Source organism: Triticum urartu, chromosome 6A (genome assembly GCF_056163025.1).
Source record: "Triticum urartu cultivar PI428250 chromosome 6A, HENAU_Tu73, whole genome shotgun sequence".
Taxonomy (NCBI): domain Eukaryota; kingdom Viridiplantae; phylum Streptophyta; class Magnoliopsida; order Poales; family Poaceae; genus Triticum; species Triticum urartu.
Window position 1 is genome coordinate 251,331,734 of NC_141878.1, and position 5,802 is coordinate 251,337,535.

The following is a 5,802-nucleotide window of genomic DNA, read 5'->3' on the forward strand; positions in this document are numbered from 1 at the left end:
ATCCTATGGAGCCCCTACATTATCCTTTGGCTGCACCGCCAGCGGGGATGGGGTAGAATCAGGCTCCGGCGGAGAGCTTCAACGGGCAGATTTGGGTGGAGGAAGCAGCGGTAGCGGAGCAGAGGGAGGATTCACCGCAGGCTTCAGCACAGTTGGTAGGGAAGCTGGATCCAAGAGCTTTAGGGTGGTCACGCAGGTGGGGAATAAAGATATCCAACCTAGCAATTAGGAGGGCTTCTTGTGATCAAGGGAGTGAAGTATGTATGGCGTTGATTCAAGTTAGCAGGGAAAATAGCATTGGTAGAAATAGCAGCCGGGGGTGACAGTAGAATACTGGAAAACTGAAAAATACAAACTACTCCCTCCGTCCCATAATATAAGATCTTATTACATCCAATATGAGGGTGTAGTTTGTTTGGTTGTGCAATCTAGAAAAAATGCAACCTGAGCATTTAGAAGAGAAATGTAGTAGATAGAATATCATGGGGGCTGAAAGTTTCTCTGCTGAAAAGTAGGAACCTGGAAAAGCAGAAAATTTCAACTTATGTTTTTCTATTGCAATATAGACAAATGTCACCCGGACAATTGCAAAACTGGAAATAAAAAGAATGAAACGAGTTTTTCGGCAATTATGGTGCTGACTGTCAGATGACTACTTTGTGTGACTGGGGGCATATTATGTTTCCGAAACTGACAGTCCAAAATGTAGAGTGAGAAATGGAACTAATAAGTACTAAATTTGTTGTATTGGTTGCAAATAGCTAATATGCAAGGCTGTGGTGTTCAGCAGTAAACTTGTGGAGATAAAAAAGGATAAATTGACCGGGAAGAGGTCTAAGGGATAACAACATCTGAATTCTCTTTTGTGTGCATCAAGTTGTGGGACACTGTAGTGACAGCAGGTTGTGTGTGCTGGGTGCAGGGGTTAGAGTGGGAGCTGCTGCTCCGGGGCGAACACCATGTCCGAACCGCAGAAGTGCCTTGGAGAAGGCTTTCCATGGTTATGTGATGAATCCTGGTGAAAATGTCATAGTTTTGACGTTGGGGACAAGCTTGATAATGTTCCATATGGATAGACAAGCTCTGTTGACCTGTGGCTACTGCTGAATGTTCTTATGGTTGGCTAACCTTGTCAGTGCAGGGTCGGCCGCTGATACACGCGGCAATGTTTGAGCAAATTGGCCTTATTTTCTTGTGTCCCTGCTTCCGAAAACTAGTGCGGAACCGGTACAAGAACTATGGTGTCAAGTGTCACCATCGAAACAACTGCACCGAAGCTCCCGAAATAAGACACCCAGAAGTCTGATTGAGGTTGCTGGTAAGAGGATAAGAGTTGGACAACTGTTTTCCTGTGATGTGTGCACTGGTTATGTACTGACTTGTTCAGTAAACCTTCTTATGTGTGATTGCTTTTACATGTGCTGTACTACTAGCTGGTTTGATAATTATCCTATGTGAGCTTTAGATGGAGCTGTATTATGTGTATCATTGAAGTACTGGTAAAGAGTGTGATGCTGTCATCTGAAACAGAACTTGCTTGATGCATATTTGAAAATGAGCTCAAAATTCTTGAGTTAGCACCTATGGAAGAAGTTGAGAGTTCAGATAAAAAATGGCTACGTAGATTGCTTGCTGTATTTAGGAAAATCATTGTTTGCTGCATGAATGCTTGCCTTAGTACATGTGTCGTCCGTAGTCTGTTTATATGTGGTTTGGCCATTTGCATAGATTCGAATTTTGAACTGCGTGGGCAAACATCAAGTACAGTTCCATGTTCAGCAGCCGGGGGAGACGTGAAAGGTTCAGACATTCACACAACTGTAGTTCCATTTGAGAAATTGCTTGATGGTTCTTTTTTTCTCGAATATGCACGAGCGTGCATATTATATATTAAAGAAGAAAGGCAAAGATTGCCTCCATCATAGTTTACAAGATTTCCGTTACAATTATCCTTCCCTACGCACTCACCTTTCTAAACTACCAAAGAAGGGTTCCACGTCCCCTTTAAACTTGCCGGCTAGCGACCATATCCTCCCTTCGGACTTGACCCTAGTAATAAGCACATCCATCGAAGGGGGATGCTCCGTCGAACAAAATAGCATTGCGATGCTTCCACAACTCCCACATAGTGAGGATGAAGATAGTATATAGATCCTTGCGCCATAGGTTGTTCGGACCTTGCTTATCCCGAAGCCAAACGTCAAGCGTGTCTTGCGCCGTCGGTGTCCAATCCAACTTGCCCAAAGCCTCACAAATCACAGCCCATATGGATCGAGCGAACACACATGTTAGCAGCACATGATTGATCGTTTCCTCCTCCTAGTCGCAAAGAGGGCATGCGTCTTGATGTGTAACCCTCTTCGTGCAAGTCTATCTGAGGTCCATCATCGATCTCGTAGTGCTAGCCAAGTGAAGAACTTGCAGTTAGAGGGCGCCCGAGATGTCTAGGTCAGCTCCGCCATAGGTGCCACCTCTCGGCCCCAAAACCTTGCCGCATATGCCGACCTCAGCGAGTATCATCCGTTCGTCTCCCAGGACCATGTTACCGTATTTGGCACATCCACCTCCGGTTCCCATGTGTACACACATGGCCATAGGGATAAGAATTCCCTCAAGGCTTGCTCTCCAAGCTCCGGGTCGACATCCATAGCCCAAGAACCATCCTCAATGGCCGGTGCCACATGCTTCATCAGTCTGACGCGTCGAGGGATCATGCAATATATAGTTGGTGCAATCTCCTGCACCCTCATCCCGTTGATCCAAGGGTCCTCCCAGAAAAGGGTGTTTAGCCCACAATGTGCCTCACTCCTAGTGGCTGCCTGGAACCAAAGTTGTGCTTCCGTTGGAACTTTAATTGTGAACTCGCTCCAAGGTCTGCTCGAGTCCACCCGTTGAAGCCATGGCCACCTAGCTTGCATGGCCATATTCAGCCATCTGAGATTTGGTATTCCCAGTCCTCTAGCCCATTTTGGTGCACATACTGAATCCCAGGCGACAACGCAATTGCCACCATTCGCATTAGCCCGCTTGCACCAGAGGAAACCTTTGCACACTTTGTTCATCGTAGCAATAGTTTTCATCGGAAGATCCAAGGCCATCATGGCATGTACGAGCATGGCACATAGCACCGATTGGACCAAGGTCAACCGTCCACTCTTCGGAATCAAAGCCGCCTTCACTTAGGGAGACAATTCGCCATTTGATCCACCAAGTATTGTAACTACGTCGGAGTCAGCTTCCGTAACGCCAACGGGAGGCCCAGGTATTTGATAGGGAAGGACCCTCTCGGGCATCCTAGCACGCGGCTTGCCATATTCATTTCCTGATCCGAGCACCTTATCGAAAGGGCCGCTGATTTCACCATATTTATCCGCAAACCTGATGCCTCCCCAAAAACCTCAAAGATACGCTTCACAGCCTCAAGCTCTGCTGGCTTGGGTTTGATGAAAACCACCACATCATCCACGAATATGGACAGTCGTTGCCTCATTCCACGAGTAGACAACGGCTCCAAGAGCCCTCTTTGTGCTCAAACAGCCTTTGCAGCGACTCCATAGTGAGAATAAAAAGCATCAGTGATATCGGGTCTCCTTGCCTGAGCCTCTTGCAGTTGTATATAGTGTCCCCGGGGTCTCCATTCACCATGATCTTGGTGGTAGAAGTTGCAAGAATACCACATATCCATGATCTCCACCTAGGTCCGAAACCAAGTTGTTGCATCACTTCGATCAGGAACGGCCATTGAACGGAGTCGAATGCTTTCGAAATATCTAGCTTGAGTAGTATAGCGGGGTTACACAAGGCATTCATCCTTCGAGCTGTACTTTGTACCAACATGAAATTGTCATGTAAGGATCTTCCCTTCACGAAAGCACTCTGGTGGTTCCCCACAAGCATGGTAGTTTCCACACTAATCTACATGCCAGCACCTTCTCGAAGATCTTAATAGCTCCATGCACGAGATTGATCGGCCTAAAGTCCGCCACATCCAGGGCACCATCCTTCTTGGGCAGCAGAGTGACGAGAGATTTGTTGATCACGGCCAAACCTCGAACGTCCCCGTTGTAGAGACAAGCCAAGGCCTTCATGAGATCATATTTTATAATATGCCAGCATGCGGCGTAGAAGCGGCCCGTAAATCCATCCGGCCCGGGTGCCTTATCCAGGGGCATCCCCTTGATGACACCTTCCACCTCCTCATACGTGAATGGCTCCTCTAGCTGCGATAGATCCAGCCGCAGCAAGTCCAACTCATTTAGATTTATAGTGTAGCTCCGGGATAATAGGCATCCACCGCGGAGGCCACCTCATCCTGGCCAGAATACATGCATCCATTATGCTTGACCAAGCGGTGGACATTCTTGCGCTGCCTATGACTCGCCTGTTAATGAAAGAGCCTTGTGCTACCATCTCCTTCACGCAACTGCAACAAACGCGATCTCTGTCTTGCTATGGTTCTCTCAAGAGAGGACAACCCTAGTAGTTTTTTCTTTAAGCAACTCCGCAAGCCTCTTTCCGTGTCCGACAATGGCCTATTTTCCATAGCGACGTCCAGTTGCTTTATTATCTCCAGGGCAATGGAAATTTGGAGTTTAACATTGCCAATCCATCGAGTGCTCCACCGTTGAAGACTTATTGCCGTAGCTCACAGTTTATTATGGAGTGTGAGGTACACATTGGACGCCTCCGGCGTCGAATCCCAGGCCCCTTGCACCGTGTCCAAAAAACCCTCTGCCTTAATCTAGAACGCCTCAAACCTGAATCTTTTCCTCATACTAATCTCCACATTCATATCCAGATAAGTGGGCAGTGGTCCGAGATCGCCGTCCCTAGAGCGGACAGGAAGCAAGACGGGAATGCCCCATCCCACTAGTTGGAGACAAAAACTTGGTCAATTCTCTCTAGCGTGGCATTCCGCCTCTCATTGGACCAGGTATAGCGCCTCCCATTGAGGTATAATTCCTTGAGCTCCAATCTGTTCAACTTTGCTCTAAATCTCCCCAACATTCTTCGGTTAACCAACTCATTGCTCTTGTCCTCCTGCCTAGCTAGGAGATTCAAATCCCCCGCTACCAACCATGGCCCCGCGTGCAGATTCCGAATGTCCACCAAGTCTTGCATGAACTCAATTTTGTCCACCTCATCTTGCGGCCCATAGACACATGTAAGCCACCATGCCTGCTCGTCATTCGGGCACTTAACCAACACGGTCAGCGTATGATTAGTGTAATGTGGGTTGGATATATGGGTGATAGAGTCATCCCAAGCTACCAATATCCCACCACGAGTACCCACCGCCGGCAAGTAGAAAAAGTTTTCATATTTATTTCCGAGGCATTGCCTCACAACGTTCACCGATACAACTTGAAGCTTAGTTTCCTGGAGACAAATGATTGCCGGATTGGCCGTTGCCACCACCTGGTACATCGCGTTCCTCCTTGCTTGAGCATTCAGACCATGAACATTCCACACTAAGACTTTTAACAGATGCGCATTCATTTGGAATGCCCGCACAAACCACATAGCTATACCCAGATGGGGCTGTCCACCAATGGCATCGGAGGTGACTCCCAGCCAAACAAGGCGAGAATAGCCACAATGTGCTCATTCGAGAGTGGACGTGAGAACAAGTCCACATACATCCGTAGCGCCTCCTCGGATATGACTTCGCCTTCATGTGCCAAGCATAATTTCCTGATGAGAACTTGTTGCTGTTTGGTCGCCGCACGCTTGGCAATTCTAGCGCTATGTCTTGGCGTTATCTCCAGCCTTTGCTTCTTTCTAGTCTGGCGTCCTGGGTTA